This window comes from Drosophila suzukii, chromosome 3 (assembly GCF_043229965.1).
Source record: "Drosophila suzukii chromosome 3, CBGP_Dsuzu_IsoJpt1.0, whole genome shotgun sequence".
Classification (NCBI taxonomy): domain Eukaryota; kingdom Metazoa; phylum Arthropoda; class Insecta; order Diptera; family Drosophilidae; genus Drosophila; species Drosophila suzukii.
The window spans coordinates 50,450,184-50,471,235 of record NC_092082.1 but is presented as its reverse complement, the minus strand read 5'-3'; the positions used below and the strand labels follow the sequence as shown (position 1 = coordinate 50,471,235).

Sequence of the window (21,052 nt, the reverse complement as noted above, 5' to 3'; positions counted from 1 at the left end):
GTACTAACCCATTCTGTATACATTGTTGCAAATTCCGATAATGTATTACATAATTTTTCTTATTTCCCAGGTCAGCAATTAATTTTTTTACCTTATCCTCTTTTGAGGCCAGACAGTTTGACGGACAAAATGGAAGATTATTATGAAGATCATGTAAACGGTATGGATATATTAAGTCCACTTCCAAAAAATAACCGTATTTGCTATCGATTGGAATATTATTAATATCAAAATTGTCTATATCTGTGGTAGACATCCACTTAAAATCTTTATATGGTAAAGATTGTGACATTGCCCAAACATGCAAGATATTCGCATCCACATACATTAAAAATGAAGACTCCTTCGAGGAATCATAATCTGACAAATACTTGTTATTTGCTTTTGTATATCTATGACAACATTGAACTTAACCACCTCGAATGCTACTTTGAATAAATCTATACATAAATATATCTGTCAGCAATTCAAGTTGAAAATTTGTAGTTTTCAACATTGCCTCCCAAGATAGACCTGGTGCCGTAAGATACTGAGCTGGGTCAAGTGAATAAATTTGCATACATATTTTTCGGAAGTTTTCAAAAATGTCGGTTAAAAGAAATACATCAGTTTTTAAATATAATTCTAAATAATCTTTAGAAGTGGAACAAGAGAAATGCGACCAAACTTTAAGAGCTTGATCATAATCTTCCTGAGAGCATTCCCTTTCCGTTAAATTATTGAATGCTTCGCTTGGTGGGAGGGAAGTTTCCTCGCGTCTACTAGCGGAGTCTAAAAATTCATAGGGAAATATACCCTTCTTACGCATTTGTCCAAATTCTATATTATTACTGAAAAACGATTTAACAGTGTTCATTTGATCATCAACTAAATTAGAAGCTAGGGTATCTAAACTTAATGGCATAAATCTATATGTATCGAGAAAACGAATTTCAAAACTATTTCCACTTAAACTTTTTATTTTCTTTGAGACAGAAATATAGTTTTCCTTATTTATTGGTATAACGGAAATTTCACCGGGAATCTTTCCCAACTCTTGAATAAATAAATGACAGTCGTATTTCGAAAAATGTTGAAAAAATATTGGTATGAATTTGTTAACTTTATAATCCAAGTTACATTTAGAGTGGGCTGCACCTCTGAAGCGACCTGTGAAATGACAATGATCTCTAACCCTATCAGTTCCTAAAAATTTCTGACAAATAGAACATTTCAATGAATTATCAAATATTTGCTGGTCATCCAAAGTCATTCTCATAGGATCTATTTTATGTAAGTAGTCATCACTCAGTTTAGTTAAATTTGTTATCAATGAATTTACAAAATTTACTCCCGAATTTTTTCCTGTTTCTAAAACAAATTTATCTAGTCTAGAATCAAAATCACACTTTATATAATACGCATATGATATTGGAATATGTTCATTAATATTAAATAATTTGGGGCTCACTTCAAACTTTTTTGGTTCCTGAATGCATTCAAAATCCGCGTAGACAACAAATGGAACTTTAAACTGATGTTGAACTAGGGTAAATTCCAATGTGTTATTCTGGGGGTGCGGCATGTTTGAAGACTTCCTACTGCAGAGCGTCTTGTGTTTCAATGCAGCTTCCTGGGTTCCGGAAAATTTCAAACACACATTACAGAAACTGCGCCCTCCTCTGATTTCCTCTTTGAGCAGTCACTAGTCTTTGATAGAGAAATATATACAAATTAGTTAATTGCTTAAAAGAGATAAAAATGAGTAAAAGAATTTACCTTGAAATATTTTTAATGTACATGTAATGTCCATTTCCACCTTCTTCCAAAAACATCATATTGATATGAAGAGGCTTTTCCACTTCCGATTGAAAAAGCGGTCCAATTATTTCCCTCGTCTCTTCATTACATCCGAATACGTTTACACTCATATGAGTATTCTTCTTTAAAAAAATTTTTATACATTTTATTTCAAGGGGGAAAGTCAACCCTGTGAAATCTAATATTATTTCATCACTTATACGAATTATCTCCAGCGATATATCAATATTATATGCCGAACATCTTTGCGGCCTGGTAACAATTTTCAAGGCAGAAATCAAAGCCCATTTAATACAATAATGATCATTTTCGTTACAAACGTTAACTATTGCTTTTTTCGTTAAAAGGAAACGAGGTATCGGTGTATAATGATTCACATTCATTTCCAAGCGAAGCAATTTTATAAGAGACCATCCCCTATCTCTCCATTGAAATTCTTGTGTTTTTGAAATTATTTCCATGGTATGTTCATGGAAGATATTTTCTAAGTCAGAATCTCATGATCGTCATTTTACTTTGAAAACTTTTCATATCAATTTCTTCAGATTCTTCTTTAAAAAGTATATACTCTGCAAACAGTTCAAAGTTTACTTTTGCTGAAGTATAACTTTCTAACAGAATGCTGAGACGAGGTAGCAGGGACAATCCAGCTTCACTCAAGAAACTCTCAGGTAAGATCAAGTCCGATCCATCGTTTACATACATGTAATGTAGTATTCTTCCCTTGAATCCCTCAGAAATTTTTTTGACTCTTCCGTCAAGGGGTTGAATTGCATTTCGCTTATGCAACTCCGAACGGACATGATTTGCCCACTTATTCTTTAGCAAGAAACACTTGCAGGATTGAGAAAACTGATTTTGGTTATTCATTTTATTTTATTCGTTTTGTTTAAATTCTTTTTTCACGATCACTTTTTCACTTTTACTTAAGTTGTGTTTGACGTAGCAGAGTATCCCACTTCAAGACTATTTTTGGAAGACTAACTATTGTCCTCGATCATTTATAGTGTTTGAAGTGGGCGTGAACGATAATATTGAAGATGAGAGGTGCGTACTTAAGATTTTTTTAAATTCAAAAACTTATGCAATTCTAGTAAGTTACATCGACTATACATTGGTTAGAAGAAATTAGAAGTATTGATTTTGAAAAATATTTGATACATGTGGAACCAATAGGACACCATCAAATCGATAAAGGAGACACAAAATCATAGAACAAAGGAGAGTTTTGGTTAGAAGAGGTCGCACATACTTTGCAGCAGGTGGGAAAGGAAAGGTAATTTTTTATACACACCATCATACTCAGGTAGGCAATAGGGGACAGTTTGGAAAAAATCATTTCGAGTTTGGGAAAAATCAAAGACTTTCATTTGTTGAATTTCGAGAATGCACATTTTTGGGTAAAAGAAGAGGAAAAAACAAAGATTTTCATTTGTTGAATTTCGAGAATGCATATTTTTGGGTAAAAGAAGAAGATGAAAACCTGTATAAAATTTCCTTATAAATTGTGTAAGCATATTTAAAAGGGTAAGACGAGATTGTTGACTTAGATAGACAACATGCATTCAGTTAAAATAAATAACTTTCTGAATGTAGTTGACGGAATTCTGTTCAATGCACACTATGTACGGCTCCAGTTCATACAATCAAAACTCTTTGAATGTGAACGAGGTAAAAAAATATTCACACATGCGTGTAGAGCAATGATGCAGCCACTGAGGGAGTTGATACTTGTGTATACCATCGAATTTCGGATTACAAAAAGGAAGCACTAAACATTATGAATATATACTATAATCTAGAAAAAAGAATGAAAATGATTAAATAACATAATAAAACATGTTCGCAATACCAAAATAAATGAATAAATGTATTATTATGCTTCAAAATAAACATCTGACTTTTTATTTCGAGTTAAAATTACCGGTACGGAGAATGGAAAATATTTCCTTGACTGAGATATGTCGACTACTTGCGAGTTGTTACGCGGTCGTGATTTCAACCCCCATTATGGGAACGTCGTATGTCGTATGAGGTCGTTGGCGTGAGGCCCATGATCTTGTCAATGAGCGTGCGCCTTCTGGGTTGTGCATGTGTCCCTTTTATTGCGGTCAGGTATTTGACAGGTGCGCATGTTCGGGTAGCTCTTGCTTGAATCCCTTTTATGACATGTTTCTGACCGATTTGTGGAAAGGAGAGAATCTTAGACAATTTACCAGTTAAACATTCTTGGGCGGAAACAAAAATGTGTATTTGAAAATATTCCACATCTGAGAATCATTAACTTGGAGATTTATTTTATTGGGGTTCTTTTGATTTCTAAATTACACACCTTTCCCCAACATGATCGGATATGTTCCTCTAAGATAACAACCTTTGGATACTATGGTTGTGCGACCTTTCTCACGTGCACCTTTCTAACCTGACTATTAATTGCACATAATGAGGGGAAGGATACATGATCAATATTGTCACATGGGGATGTGGGGGCGATGGGGGCAATTAATTTTACTCTTTATAGACATGGTCGTGACATTTTTATGACTTCAAAGTCCACTAAAATCAGTTAATTTATTGGATTATGCTAATTGTCCCAGAACCCGCATACGTTAATGAGGGGGGGAGGGGGGGGCGGGGGCCATTAATATGCTAATTACCCCAGAATCCGTGTTTCCCTACTACTCACATGAACATGTTGTACCAGTTGCCAAGCCTAAGCAAGGAGAAGCCCGGTGTTATTCGATCCATGATAAGTGCAGTCAACGTTTGAGTAGCCACCTGTAACAAAATCAACGCGTCATTGCAGGACGGTAATCACTGTCTCGCCCATTATTTGACTCCAAAATTACCGAAAGAAACGCACTCCGCCTGGGAACATCTCTCGGCAGTCAAACCCACATTCCCTCGTACAAAGATATCGAACAGTTTCTCAACAACCGTTTAATCACTCTAGACGTCATTGAAAATAAAAACTGTTCGGGCACAAGCAAATCTGGATCATCACAAACAGACACTACAAAAATTATATCGGTTCATAACACCCACGCGCAACCAAGCCCCACTGTACTTCGTTGCCCACACTGCAATGGAAATCATATCCTTCGTCGATGTCAGCGATTCCTAAGCTTGGAATGGTATCAACGTTAGGAGGTCGTAAGTAATTCAAACCTACGCCTAAACTGCTTGAGTAAATCGCACATGTTTTCCCGCTGTTCAAGTGTAAAAAATTCCTACCACTGTGGACACCGTTACCATTCTCTACTTCATCCGGCAGCGTCGCCAAGCATCTCTCAAGTACCCTAACCTTTCTCGCCGACCGTATCATCCAGTAAACCACATATTGCTTCGATTATGAACAAGGACACCTCACCAGTAAGCCCCTTGCTAACCCAAGCCTACAATGTTATTCCTCCACAGCCTCCCATGCAAAGCAACAGAATATCTTGTTAGCTACCGCACGGATTATTGTGTGCCACCCCCAGAGCGTCGCTCAAGCATCAATAACTGCCCTCGTCAGGTGTCGAAGCCACAATAATCACAGCGTACAGTCCAAGCTCTCCAACTTCCAAGATGCAGAATCTGCGCTTCCATCGCCGGTGTCGGCCAAGCTACTGGTCAACGGTGCAACTTTAAGGCAAGATGCTGCATCCGAACGTCGCTAAACCCAACGTTCAATCTAAATGGCGACTCTGCGTACGTTTTGACGTCGCTAACCTCACATCTACCAAACCAATCGTTTTCGCCTCCAAATCGGAAACGCATCATCGGTCTAATCTTTCCGGGCACCCAAATCGGAACTCCAGACGAACACATTGCACAAAATTCTCACCTAGGTTGGATGATACTTGGCAAATTCCAGGATTCTATCCACAGATTTAATATTCGCTGTCATCAAGCCGCCCTAGATACGGAATCGCTGTTCAAGAATTTCTGCAAAATATAATCTCTCCCAAGCCGATCACTTCACTCAGACGAAGAGCGGTGGTGTGAGTCCTTCATTAAGGAAACGCACACACATCAACCAAACGGTAGTTTTGTTGTAAGACTACCTTTCAAATGACATTTCGATCCCACAAGGACCCTAGGGAAATCGCATCGAGTCGCACTAAACAGGTTTCTTCAATTAGAGCGGCGTTATCAACGGGATACGGTCAATTGGATTCGCTATAAAGAGGGAACAGAAGAATATTTTGACTTGGTGCAAATCACACCAGCAATCTTTAGTGAGAGATTAACAATCATTACCTCCACACAACATTGTCGGTTCAAATCCTCCGTTCTTCCTCATCACGCTGCCTATAAAGAAGACAGTCTCAGCAACAAACAGCGCATTATATTCGACGCATCGGCGAAGACCTCAAACGGTCGATCTCTATACGATGTATTGTCCGTAGAACCCACTCTACAAATTGAGCTCCCTGCAGTGATGCTGAATTGGAGAAGTTCCGACATGTTTTCACTAATGTTGCATCGACGTACATCCGGACGACACGCAGTACCAGGCGTTATCGGGATACGGTCAAATGGATTCGCTATAAAGAGGGAATAGAAGAATATTTTGACTTGGTGCAAATCACACCAGCAATCTCTAGTGAGAGATTAACAATCATTGCCTCCACAAAACCTTGTCGGTTCAGATCCTGCGTTCTTCCTCATCACGCTGTCTATAATGAAGATAGTCTCACCAACAAACAGCGCATTGTATTCGACGCATCGGCGAAGACCTCAAACGGTCGATCTCTATACGATGTATTGATACAAATTGAGCTCCCTGCAGTGTTGCTGAATTGGAGAAGTTCCGACATGTTTTCACTAATGTTGTATCGACTTACATCCGGACGACACGCAGTACCAGCGAATATTGTCTGTCAACTGTAACTTTCGGTACCGCTTCTGCACCATTCACTGTGTAACGAACTGATTTTGTATGTCTGCTCGCTACGAGATTCGTGCGGCTAGCTCAGAAGATTGTGCGTTCGTCCCACCAAATTTATATGACGTGATTGCCCGTAGATCAGTGAGAAAACAAAGTGTTCAAAGGGTAACAGTGGGATTTATTCTCGTGGTATTGGTACAGCGGGTGTGTGGCTATGCTGGTTTCTGTGTCTCCTTGTTCTGGTTCCGCCGGCTGCTGGTGCTCCTCCTTCTGGCTTCTCGACGCGTTGACTCGTCCTCCTCTGGATCCTGGGTCTCGGGACGCTCGTAGTGGCCGCCTCTGCTTGCTTGCCGACGCGTTGCCTCGGGGTCGCTTGTCGCGCCTTAGACCCGCAGAGAATTCGGCCTTGTGGGCTTAGGGAAGCGTCACCGTTCTCAGACTAGGGTGAACAAGCCTTGCTCTCCAGGCTGACGCCTTTCGAGGCAATACTGTCCCTTGCTCTGTCCCGGACGGTCCCGCTAGGTTCTTGCTCAGTTCGCGCTGACAGTCAAGACTGCCTAGCGGTTCACTTCGCTTTACGCCTAGCGCAGACGAACGTTCCACCCGGCTTCACCCTAATGCGTGACGTCCGCGACGCTCCTGCGCTCCCCAATGAGCTCCGCGCGGCGATGGTAACGTGGCTGCCGGAAATGTCTGCTGGCGTCGCTGTCGATGTCCTCTGCGCTGTCTTCTGGCCAGTATCTCGTTGTTCCGGCGCTCGGGGAGCTGTGCGGTCGCTGCTCGGGAACTTCGCCGGTAATCGCAGGGCTCTCCAGGCTGACGCCTTTCGAAACCACAAATCGATCTACCGCTCGTCCGTCACGCCAGGTCCTGCTTGGTCGGGCAAGGTACGCTGGGTCGCAGACAACTTTCCTCCCCAAGCTGACGGCTCTTCGTCGTAGGACTCTTTTGCTTGTCTCTGACAGACCCGCCGGGCGACTCGCCAGGGTGTGGTCGTGACAAAGTTAGAAAACAAACGCCTTGACTTAGCCGCGTGATGCCTTTCAGAACTCAGCCACCTGTGTCTCAATTCGGAGATTCCTGATGTCCTAATCCCGAACGTCTCGACGTGGCGATCTTGCTCCTTCTATGCTTCCCACGGCGCTGCTTCCGACGACTCGCTTGGTTGTAGCTCCCTCGTAGATTACTTGCTTGACTGATTGCTCACGTGGTACTTTGACTGATCTTGAAGGCTTGACTCCTCTTGATCGACTGATCCAGCTGCCAGCGCTCTGCGGCCTTATATAGGGCCTCCAAGCACCGTTATTTCCCTTTTTCGCACGGCCCGCTGGATCTCTCCACTCTGGGTCCAAAGTTCGTGCCTCCTGGATGACCCACTTGTCCTTTATGTACAGCTTCCAATAGATGTTCCGCCCACTGCTGCCGTTCCGCTGATTCCCGTGCCGCTTGTGGCACGCCTGTGTGCCGCTCCACTGCCGAGATGTGGCACTTCCTCTCCCGGTCCAAAGTTCACGGGAGAGTCCAAAGTCCAGTGGAGTTCCGTTATCCTCTTCTGCATACGGCACTCTTGCTCTGCCCGCGAAGTCTCCATTCTCTCTCGATCTCCATCCTTGGTCTCCAATCTCTCTCGCTCTCCTTCATTGGTCTCCAAACTCTCTCGCTCCCCATCCTTGGTCTCCAATCTCTCTCGCTCTCCTTCATTGGTCTCCAAACTCTCTCGCTCTCCTTCGTTGGTCTCCAAACTCTCTCGATCTCCACCCTTGGTCTCCAAACTCTCTCGTTCTCCCCGCCGCGCCGTTACTACGCGAATTCGCCGCGTATCTGGTAAGCGGCCGGCCATCTGCTGCTGCTTCTATTTGTGGGGAGTTATTCAACTCCTCACATTCCCCCCTTACTTCGGGAAACATTTAAGACTGGTTCCTACTCTCCGGCGTTTCCTTGCTTATCCTAGCCTTTGAGTCCTTGTGATTCCCGCGGCGCTCCCTCGCTGCTCCCTCGATGCTCCCTCGACGCTCTTAACTCCCTTGAGTTTCTACAGCGGGGCCATCCTCCTCGTAGCAACTTTAAATCTCCCGCGCCGATATTTCCTGTGTTCCCACTGGGACATCGATACTCCTGGGCTATCGATCCCCAGCTCGCTGCTCATTGCTGCGTCTCACTCCTTTCCGTGTTTCCTCCGCCTGGTCACACCATTCGTGCGTGATCGATATTTATTCGCATATCGATACCGACGGTGCGGCGTTGCCACCTGCTCGTTTGCGATATTTCCACCTTGGCCGATATTTCCATTGTCGTGTGCCCATCGATCGCACTATCGTCCAGTGCCAATCGATCGCCTATCGAGGCGCCCCCTTCCCTGGCTCGTGGTGATTTTGCAACTTTCATACTATGAAACTCATAGGTAAGTTTCTTTTGCATTTCCTTCACTCCTTTCCATCTCATCCTTTCGTCCTCTCTCGCCCTTCACTCGTCCTCTGTTGGCAGCATCTGACTCCACATTGGCAGCTTTTGAGAGCGGTTGCGGAGAGGACTTCGCATTCGCTTCGCAACCAGGACAGCCGGTAAGTATTTATGATGTCTTTCTGCTTCCTGCATTAAGCCCCCTTTAAATTTCAGGTTGCTGGTGCGGCCCATGCATGCCCCGTTCCTTTTCTTGTTTTTAGTCAACTGTTGGTGTGGTGCGTGTTTCTGTTTTTTTTTTTGTGACCAGCTGGCTACGGTGTAGATCTGATTCTGCACCGTCCTCCCCTTTTCCTCGGGTAACAACTAGACGAGCTCGTCCGGCGCATTCCGTATAGAATCTCCGGATGCTGCGGTGTATGTCTGGACTGCGCGTCTTGTGTTGCTTGTCTCCTTCCGCGCATACTCTCTTCTGCGTTATCCGTATCCTTGTGCCGTTTTGTAAGTGTCCCTTCCGCTTGGCGTTATCGCGGATGACTCTGGCAACTGCCCGACGCTGAATCCTGTTGCCTTGCGGTCGGGATCACCATCCATCCCTATCCACGTCCTTGTGCCCTACCCTTATGGTTGACCTTTCTGCGTGGCGTGTGGATGACTCTCGCTTCGGCCTGACGCCTAATCCTGCCGCCTCGTAGTCTGGATCAACGTGTGATCCTTATCCATGTCCTTGTTCTATCCTGATTGTCCTTTCCGTGTGGCGTATGGATGACTCTCGCTTCGGCCTGACGCCTAATCCTGCCGCCTCGTACCCGTTGTTAGACATCTGATGTTTCTGCTGTCTGCTCGTTTACTTGTTGCTTGAGCTCGCCAACGTGAACTGTCTTTTCTTTCTTCGACTGTGTGTGGCGAATTTTGCAGATCACTGGAGAGACGAAATCTACAACCTGGTAAGGACCATCGTACCTCGGGGCTAGTTTTGCAGCGAATCCTTCGGCCGCTTTGGACAGGTGATGTTCCTTGGCCCACACTATGTCGCCCACCGCTGGTGACCATTGCCTTCTTCTCAGATTATAGTGTCTGGCCTGGTCCTGGGACGCCTTTTCCATATTTCGCCGCACGATCTCGAATACCTCTTTTAGTTTGTTGGCATTTTCCTCAGGGGTCTCCGTAGCTCGTCCAGTGCCTAGGGTTTCCTTATCATATAGGCTGCTGGGTAGACGTGGTTCCCTTCCCTGGGTAAGAAACGCCGGTGTATGGCCAGTGGATTCCGATGTGCTCGTGTTCACTGCTAGCATAATCTCCGGCCACTTCTCGTCCCAGTTTCTCTGGTCCTGCCCTGCGAACTGCGCAATCATGGTCTTGACCGTTCTGTTCGCTCGTTCGGTCGGATTTTCTTGTGGTGTGTATGGTGCAGTGAACTGTTGTCTGATACCCATCTCGGCCAGAAAACTCTTGAAGATACGGCTTGTAAACTGCACTCCGTTGTCTGTTATGACCACCTTCGGGACCCCGTACCTTGCGATTATGCGCTCCCTAAACGCCTTCTTGAGCGACTCTGCCGTCGCACTGCGTAGGGGTACCAGTTCCGTCCATTTCGAAAACCTGTCTATCATGACCAGCAGCATTTGGTTCCCGTGCTTAGATCTTGGTAGGGGTCCAACGAAGTCTGCACATACCGTGGCCCATGGTTCCTCCGGCACTTGGGTCAACATCTTCCCAGCCGCCTGCATCTGATTGGGCTTAAACCGCATGCAAATCTCGCATTTTCGTACGTGGGCTCGGGCGTCTCTATGCATGCCTGGCCAGTAGTATCGGGCTGCCAACCGTGCAATTGTCCTTCGGCTTCCTACGTGTCCCGCGGACGGTGCGTCGTGGTTTTCCCTCAACACTGTTTCTCGTAGTGACTTCGGGACGCACATCTTCCATGACGCGACGTCTTCACTGCCTGCTCGGTGAGGTATGTTTCTGTACAGTGTCTCACCATCCATAACATAGTCCGGGTACTTCTGCGGTTGGGTCCTTATCTTTTCGCCCATGTCCTTGATCCAGCTGCACTCTCCTGAGGTTATTGTTGCCGATGCCTCTTTTACTCCTCGTAGCGTCTCTGGTAGTGGTTGTCTTGATAATGCGTCGGCCACCACGTTTAGCTGGCCCTTTCTGTACGCTATCTCAAAGTCGTACTGTTGTAGCTCCAGGGCCCATCTGGCGATCCTTCCTGAAGGGCTTTCGATGCTGTTGAGCCACTTCAGGACCATGTGGTCGGTTACTACCTTAAAGTGGTAACCTTCCAGATATGGCCTGAGCTTCCGGATCGCCCAGACGATCGCCAAGCACTCCTTCTCCGTTGTCGAGTAGTTCTTCTCCGCGCCGTTCAGTGTTCGGCTCGAGTAGGGATTACTCTTTCGCCCTTTTCGGTGTCCTGGGTCAGTATCGCTCCGATGCCGTAGTCGCTGGCGTCTGTTTGCAGGATGAAAGTTCTACTGAAGTCCGGGCATGCTAGCACTGGATCTGCCACGAGTCTTGCCTTAACCTCCTCAAACGCCGTCTGGTGCTCTGGTGTCCACTCCCACTTACTGCCTTTGCGCAGCAGGTCGTTCAGGGGTTTGACGATTCTGGAAAAATCTGGTACAAACCGGCGGTACCACGACGCTACTCCTAGGTATTGCCGGAGCTCTTTGACAGTCGATGGCGGTTCTAGTTCGGCGATGGCGGCTACTTTTTCTGGATCTGTTCCTATTCCCTCGCTAGTCACTCGATGACCCAGGTACAGCAGCTCCTTTTTGAAGAATTGGCATTTTTCTGGATTCAGCCTCAGATTTGCCTCCTTTAGACGCCGGAACACTTCCTTCAGGTTTCTTTTGTGTTCTTCCAGCGTGCGACCGATCACTATTATGTCATCCTGGTAAGCGAATGCGTGAGGTGACATCTCGGGGCCAATTACTTGGTCCAAGACTCGCTGAAACGTTGCCGACGCCGAGTGAAGTCCGAACGGCATTACCCTCCACTGAAACAGACCTTTGCCTGGTACCGTAAATGCTGTATATTGCCTGCTACTTTCTTCTAGTGGGATCTGCCAGTATCCATCCTTCAGGTCCAAACTGCTGATGTACCGCGCTTCTCTTAGTTGATCTAGGATGTAGTTTATGCGGGGCATTGGGTAGGCATCCTTCACTGACTTCGCGTTGATCTGCCTGAAGTCGACACACAGTCTCCACTTGCCTGTCTTCTTTTTCACCATCACGATGGGGGAGCTGTATGGGCTCTTTGAATGCTCTATGAACCCCATTTGGAGAAGCTCGTCCACCTTTGCGTTGATTTCCCCTTGAATTTTTGGGTTCTTTGGGTAGTATCTCTGCTTGATTGGCTTGTCGTCCTTCATTTTGATCTGGTGTTCTGCCCTATTCGATGTTCCCGACATTGTGCTGAAGTCTGCCAGCTCTGTTTCAAGGAACGCTGTAGTATCGTCCAACTCGTTTACTTGTTGAACGACTGCTACTGATAGCTTCTCCTCGAGCCATCCATTATGTCGGTTCCTGGCTGGTATTATTATTTCGTGTCCAGCACACCTTATCTCGGTTCCGACTTGTTTCAGGAAGTTCCATCCCAACACTAATGGATCCACTACCCCGGGTAAAATCAACAGGCTCATGGTCACTTGTTTGTTGCCGAATTTGACCTCCACCTCGAGCTGCGCATTAATTCCGCCGCACCTTCCATCTGCCAACCTAACTTGCCGTCTCGTCCTGGTAATCTTTCCTAGAGCAGCAATATTGTCCGCCAATTCTTCGCTAACGAAGCTTGCCGTTGCTCCGGTGTCGATTGTGGCTTTGTAGCTTTTCCCACCAATCATCACAGCTGCGGACAACTGCTGCTCCTCCTCGATTAGCTCGCCCGTTAGTTTGGAGAGGTGGCATTGTGCGATCCCCGCTCGCCTCTCTGCGGCTGAGATCGCTGACCATTTCCCGATCGTTGGCAGCAATCGACGCTCCTAACACCCACCTTGCCGCATATCCAGCAAAACAGCAGCCGCTGGTTACGACATCCTCTAGCCCAGTGTCCGTTCCCACCGCATTTCCGACAGGCCTCCTGCGGGTCTGTGATATGGGTGGCCTCTTGTGGCCTCTGTGTGTTGCTTGGCGGCCTCCACAAGGTATTGTTTGGCTGTCTCTGTTGCTGTGGGGGTGGTGCCCAATGGCCTCCGCGTGGTGCGTCTTCTGCCTGCTGTCGTCTGGCTTGGTGTGGTGGTGACCATTGGTCGTTTCCTCGTATGTCCTGGTTATATGTCTCCTCGCATCTTCTGCATGTCACCTGTGTTGGTGACGCCGACTTGGTCCTTGAGAACTTGTTCTCCTGTGCGAAAACTTCCCGTTCCTTTTCAAGTTCTTCGTACTCGTCTGCTAGGATCATTAGCGTGTCCAGGTCCGACACTTTGTATGCTCTTAAGAACATTCGTAGGCTTGGGGTGCAGTTCTCCTTGATGATCCTTAGGGTCTCTTTAGCGGAGTAATTAAGTGGCCTCACCATCGTCTGCATGTCGATCATGTAGTCCTTGAACGACTCGCTGAAGCCTTGCTTCCTTTGCCGGACCTGGTCCGCCAGCCTGGTGAAGAAATCTCTTGGCAGGAAATATGTGTGGAAACTTTCAATGAATTCTGCCCAAGTTCTCCACTGCTTATTGTTGGCGATGAACCATTTCAAAGCCCTTCCTTTTAGCAACTCCGGCATCGCTCGAGGGATCATATCGAGCTCCAAACCGTACGTGTTGGCGGACCATTCTACTTGCTCCAGGAACTCGAATGGTTTTTCCGCCCCGTCGAACCTGAACGACCATTCACGGACCTGTTTAGCGACCTTTGCATAGTCCGACTGGCTTGGTCTCGGGGTTAGCGCTGCTGCTTTCTTTTCTTGGCTTGATTCTCTCCTGTGGGCCTCTTTTTGCATGTTGTCAATGCTCAGGCTTGCCACAAAGTTGTCCCCTTCAGCGTTCGTTAGCGTAATGCTTGGGCCGGCTCTGTCGTAGTATGTTGCCTCCAGCTCGGCCCAGATGTCGACGAGTTGTGGATCATTCTCTGTTTCGGAGTAGTATTCCGATAGTGCCTTCCTCATGTCGTCTAGCTTGCCCTCCAGGGCGACATTGAGCCTCTGTGCGACATGGGCGAAGTCTTCCTTCTTGAGGCGGTAAATCCACTTCTTTCCCATTTTTACTGTGCTGTTCTCACTGTTGGGACAATCACGTTGGGCGCCAGATGTAACGAACTGATTTTGTATGTCTGCTCGCTACGAGATTCGTGCGGCTAGCTCAGAAGATTGTGCGTTCGTCCCACCAAATTTATATGACGTGATTGCCCGTAGATCAGTGAGAAAACAAAGTGTTCAAAGGGTAACAGTGGGATTTATTCTCGTGGTATTGGTACAGCGGGTGTGTGGCTATGCTGGTTTCTGTGTCTCCTTGTTCTGGTTCCGCCGGCTGCTGGTGCTCCTCCTTCTGGCTTCTCGACGCGTTGACTCGTCCTCCTCTGGATCCTGGGTCTCGGGACGCTCGTAGTGGCCGCCTCTGCTTGCTTGCCGACGCGTTGCCTCGGGGTCGCTTGTCGCGCCTTAGACCCGCAGAGAATTCGGCCTTGTGGGCTTAGGGAAGCGTCACCGTTCTCAGACTAGGGTGAACAAGCCTTGCTCTCCAGGCTGACGCCTTTCGAGGCAATACTGTCCCTTGCTCTGTCCCGGACGGTCCCGCTAGGTTCTTGCTCAGTTCGCGCTGACAGTCAAGACTGCCTAGCGGTTCACTTCGCTTTACGCCTAGCGCAGACGAACGTTCCACCCGGCTTCACCCTAATGCGTGACGTCCGCGACGCTCCTGCGCTCCCCAATGAGCTCCGCGCGGCGATGGTAACGTGGCTGCCGGAAATGTCTGCTGGCGTCGCTGTCGATGTCCTCTGCGCTGTCTTCTGGCCAGTATCTCGTTGTTCCGGCGCTCGGGGAGCTGTGCGGTCGCTGCTCGGGAACTTCGCCGGTAATCGCAGGGCTCTCCAGGCTGACGCCTTTCGAAACCACAAATCGATCTACCGCTCGTCCGTCACGCCAGGTCCTGCTTGGTCGGGCAAGGTACGCTGGGTCGCAGACAACTTTCCTCCCCAAGCTGACGGCTCTTCGTCGTAGGACTCTTTTGCTTGTCTCTGACAGACCCGCCGGGCGACTCGCCAGGGTGTGGTCGTGACAAAGTTAGAAAACAAACGCCTTGACTTAGCCGCGTGATGCCTTTCAGAACTCAGCCACCTGTGTCTCAATTCGGAGATTCCTGATGTCCTAATCCCGAACGTCTCGACGTGGCGATCTTGCTCCTTCTATGCTTCCCACGGCGCTGCTTCCGACGACTCGCTTGGTTGTAGCTCCCTCGTAGATTACTTGCTTGACTGATTGCTCACTTGGTACTTTGACTGATCTTGAAGGCTTGACTCCTCTTGATCGACTGATCCAGCTGCCAGCGCTCTGCGGCCTTATATAGGGCCTCCAAGCACCGTTATTTCCCTTTTTCGCACGGCCCGCTGGATCTCTCCACTCTGGGTCCAAAGTTCGTGCCTCCTGGATGACCCACTTGTCCTTTATGTACAGCTTCCAATAGATGTTCCGCCCACTGCTGCCGTTCCGCTGATTCCCGTGCCGCTTGTGGCACGCCTGTGTGCCGCTCCACTGCCGAGATGTGGCACTTCCTCTCCCGGTCCAAAGTTCACGGGAGAGTCCAAAGTCCAGTGGAGTTCCGTTATCCTCTTCTGCATACGGCACTCTTGCTCTGCCCGCGAAGTCTCCATTCTCTCTCGATCTCCATCCTTGGTCTCCAATCTCTCTCGCTCTCCTTCATTGGTCTCCAAACTCTCTCGCTCTCCATCCTTGGTCTCCAATCTCTCTCGCTCTCCTTCATTGGTCTCCAAACTCTCTCGCTCTCCTTCGTTGGTCTCCAAACTCTCTCGATCTCCACCCTTGGTCTCCAAACTCTCTCGTTCTCCCCGCCGCGCCGTTACTACGCGAATTCGCCGCGTATCTGGTAAGCGGCCGGCCATCTGCTGCTGCTTCTATTTGTGGGGAGTTATTCAACTCCTCACAACCGTCTTCAGAGTCATTCGTCAACTTGCAGAAGATGAACGCGAAAATTATCCACTGGCGGAAGAGGACTTAAAGCACGAAATTTACGTCGACGATATTCTTTCTGGTGATTACACTATCTAAGCAGCACAAAACATGACCTTCTAAATCCAGATCGCTCCAAAATCCGCAAATATGGAAATGAGAAAATTTTCTAGCAACGACATAGACCGCATTCCTTCATCAAACAGATGCAATCAACCTTCACGAAGCTGGGACAGCTCTGATACAGTCAAAACCTTAGGTATGCAATGGTTACCTAACCAAGACTGTTTCATCTACAAATTGCAAGCGAGCATTCCCACTAATGGTGCATCACTCAACTATTGAACTAAAAGAGAAATTCTTTCAAGCATCGCCAGACTTTTGGACTGTAGTGGTCAGTTTAAATAGAAAGTACAAATACCTATGCTCTTAATGTTCTCTTTATAATTTCCCTTAAGTGAAACTTCGGAAGTATAAGACATTTTATGGTTCATATGCAGAAAGCTTCGCCTTGCAAGAGTGCATCGAGAAAACGCTCATATATGATAGATAAGCAATAAGCAGGTAGAAAATCGTATGATTCCTCCGTTATCGCCCCGGCTTGAGTAATTCGGTGTCGGCAGCTCTGCACGAACTCTCAAAAGCTCGGTTGCGAGCCCAAAACTTCTTTAAGCGACAAAAGACAAATTCATTACCGCCGATCGAGTCATTGCGAACACAAGTGCGAACACAAGTTGTCCAAAATCCATTACATAAAGCAACCTCGTGTCACCCGGAATCTATTATTTAATACTCCAATCCGAATAATCGTTCGCATCACCTTACCGGTTAAAAGGGATTAAAAACCAAAGATCTTTCCTACTCGGGAGTTGCCGTCTAAGGCCGTGTACTCGCCTGACCCCTTTGAGGGCCTGATACTTTTCGACGAGGGACTTTTAATTGGAAACAACTAAACCTGGTTTTATTGGCTAGTGGAACCGCAGACCCCAAGCTATCGGAGAGGCTTATTCTTCACGCCGGATCCAGGTCCGGATCAAAGGTCGTAAGCTGCACGTGGTCATGATTACATAAACCGTCAGAGCAACCCCACTAACAAGAAGAAATAGTGCTCCAATGACCCCATAATTGTGACCTGTACTACTCCTGATCGTCTTCAGGGAACCCGGATGACAATCACGCTTCGCTAAAATCAGTTTTGGCCAACACATCGCCGCCTCTCAAACTGTGCCAATGTGGCTACGGGAGTGGCTTTAAAATCGAAGCTGTATGCGCAAGGCAGTTGCTCTAAAACTGTTGCTGCTAAAGATGGACTGCTGTTCGAGACTTTTTTTTTCTTTTATAAATAATATTTAGATTGTTAGCCTTTACGTTAATTTTGAACTTAAGTATAGTGTCGAGGATGGTACGTGAATAAGGGTATGAAAACAAAATAATGAAGTATATTTCTAGTTAAGAGTAGGCCTTGTTTTACTTATAAATCTTTTTGATTCCCTAATACAGCACTCATCAACCACCGTCATCCTTGAGCTCAACGGTCACGCTTGGAAATTGATACAAAAAGTAAAGAGTGAGTTACAGTAAAAAATGAATTAAATCCTCTAAATTATATATATACTTGCGCCCCATTCTTAACTAAAGATACAAAAAATGAAATCCTAATATCCTAAATACATACTATCGTACAACTATTTAGTTCATCTAAATTTTGATAACTTAGCTTATAACTATTTTTCTTTCTTTATAAATATAAAATTATATACGCTAAAAACAATATTGGAAAACTGTGAGAATTACTATGAATAGTTTTGACACTTGTTTGAATTATTAAAATGTACTCTTAACATTAAAATGATCGCCTAATTTCTTTATTTACTCGTCCCGAGTAGAGTATGTGTAGGGCAGTGTTAATATGACTTAAAACTAGAACCTTTAAACGGGTCATATTAACAAAGAATATGATAAAGGAAGGGAGGGTAAAGAAATGGGATAACTAACATCTAATTCCCAGTCTGAAAAAACGAAACACCACTTGGCTATAGTCGATAGCCGATTACAGTTATTATATTTGCCAATCCCACAACTTTTAATAGTCATAAATTCGCAGTCATACGTGTGCCTAAAATATTATGCTAATGGGATCGATTGGCATATAGGAGAGTAGAAAGACCCCACGACAATCCGGCGAGCTAGTTTGAGCACAGCAAGAGGTACACTTCTCGAAATCCTGTCGATCGTCTGTGTCGTCCGAAATCAATAGCTTTTAGCTGTTTCCTCTACAACATCTTACTTTTTTTTGACACAGGGAAACCACCCACATTACATAATTGGCGCCCGAACGTGAGGCCTTTGAAACCAGGAGAAAAATTAAGGTTTTAGATACCGCAAATAAAGCTCTTCCAATCCCACCCAAAAACAATAGTATTTTGCAAATAGTCATGCTAAACTGAGTCTGTCCCTTTTAAGTTCTGGATGATATTAACGGATATGCGAAGTTTAATTCAAAATTGGATTAACCGACCTTTATTAATTCAGGGTATAAGTGGATACAAACTCAGTAAGGCTGACAAGGTAGACATAGATATTTAGGTCAATTTTAGTTTGCGATTTTACGACATCCATTCGGAGTATCAGGATAAGGCGTCCAAACTATAAACCATATATCACCAAAGTTTGTGAAAGGAAATTAAATCAAAGCAGTTGGATATTTAATTTGCTAGATGCATTATTTGGAGATTAACCACTACCAGATTAGTTTCTATAAAAGCAAACAAAATGTATATTAAATTTCAAAAGGAAGTGTTTCGTTCTCAGCTAGTAGTTTTATATTTTACTGACTAAAACATGCTCAAAAGGGACGAATTTTTTTTGTATTTGATTATAAAACAAACATTCTTGAGTTTAGAGGAAAGCTAGTCTAGGACAATTAATTTCTAAACGCAACAAATTTACTTATATTTAAAATGCCGTTACAACGCACCCCAGAAGGTGGTGCAGTAGGCGGCGATCTGGGGGAACCTGCCCCCGAATTTTGCGACATCTGTAAAGAGACATTAACTACAACGCAGTTAAATTGTACCACACCATGTGGACATCGCTTTCACGATAGTTGCATGCAGGAATTTTTGAAAACGAGCCGGATATGCATTATTTGCAAAAACGAATTTAATCCGGCTATGATCACCTTTGAGGAAAACACTCTAGCGGCTGAACTACCAGATAATATGAATTTAGCTCCAGCTCAACAAAATTTTGAATTTCTATCTCCCGAGCAAAGACCTAGTGGTCGAGGGAGGGGACGAGGGGCTAAGTCTCGACAAAACCGTACTGATTTCGATCGCAGGAAGATGAGAACTAGATCACAGACTCGAAACGGAAGAGATAACTCAGTTGCAAGTACAGCACCTTACTCTCAAGAAGGAGATGAGAGCGAGAATACTTCAAACGTTATCCATGCTATTATAAAAAGCCAGCAAAAAGACATGATGACAGAACTTAGTTCATTTGTAAAAAGGACTATAGAAGAGAGTCTTAGAGCACAACTAGGAAGACTTACATTAGGTACGGACTTAACTCCGACACAGCCGCAGCAACCGGATCCTCAAAGTGAAGTACAAAGGAATCAACCTTCACAAAGAAACGCAGAAGGAGTAAGGAATCAATTTAGCAGCGCATCGAATAGATCAGTGGCACCAGAGAAGGCTGCAAATATTCTGGCCAGTTGGCGTTTAAAATTCGATGGATCAAAGGACTCCATGTACGTTGACGAATTTCTGTACAGGTTGAGGTCTTTAACATCTTCAACTTTAAATAACGACTATGGATTACTATGCGATAACCTGCATCTGTTGTTCTCAGCCAAAGCCAGTGATTGGTTCTGGAACTTTCATCGGAAGAACCCGCTCTTTTCGTGGCAAACCTTTTCGGTAGCCTTTAGGCAAAGATTCGATGATACGAAAGATGACTTTGACTTGTGGGAGTTGATAAGGAGAAGGCGACAAAGAGAAGGGGAATCATTTGACGATTTCCAATCAGCCATGGAAGACCTAGTATCTCGTCTTTCCAGTGAAGTAGCAGAAGATAAAATAGTGGATATTTTAAAGCGCAATGCTAAAGTCTCACTTAGATACGAGCTTCTTCACCTAAAAATTAAAAACCGCTGCGAACTGCGTGAAGAAGTTAAGAAACATGACAACTTTTGTATAGAAACTAACAATGCCATACCTAGAAATAGGTTCGGAAAACAGCACGTATCCGAGATCCTAACCGATACTGAAGAGGAAGAAGAATCTGTGGCACAGATAGTAAAAAGGGATTGGACAAAAGTGACTTGCTTTAACTGTGATCAGGTCGGCCATGGTTATAAGGAGTGTTTGGCGGAAAAGCGATTGCATTGTTACGGATGTGGTGCTAAAGATGTATACAAGCCTCGGTGTCCAAAATGCAATCCGTCGGGAAACCGGAAGCAGGATGCGCAGAACCAGCATCGATCAGCGCATCCGACCAAGTAGAACCATTTAAGATGTTTGATATTAACGTCGCGAAAGTAGACCAAACTTCTAAGTTACACTCTTATCCATTAAAATTAGTCAGTCAAGCCGCAACTCAAACTTTAGACGAACTATTAGATAAAAACGAAAAAGAACTATATAACAATCCATTACTCAATATACGGATAAAACCCAAACGATCTACATTAAGAAGTCGGGAGTTCTGGAAAAAAGTAAAAGCAGATCGGGCCCGAATAATATCAGCAGTCATTTTGAGTTCCGACAACCGTTTATACACTGACATTATAATAGAAGGTACAACTTTTAAAGCGCTTTTGGATTCGGGTGCAACTGTAAGTTGTTTAGG

At 45.4% G+C, this 21,052-nt stretch overlaps 1 protein-coding gene across 12 annotated transcripts in view; it reads left to right on the top strand.

Moving 5' to 3' along the window:
* Myo81F (Myosin 81F) overlaps window positions 1–21,052 on the top strand; it is a 2,624,640-nt gene that overhangs the window by 768,378 nt on the left and 1,835,210 nt on the right. The gene's annotated exons all lie outside the window — the stretch shown is intronic.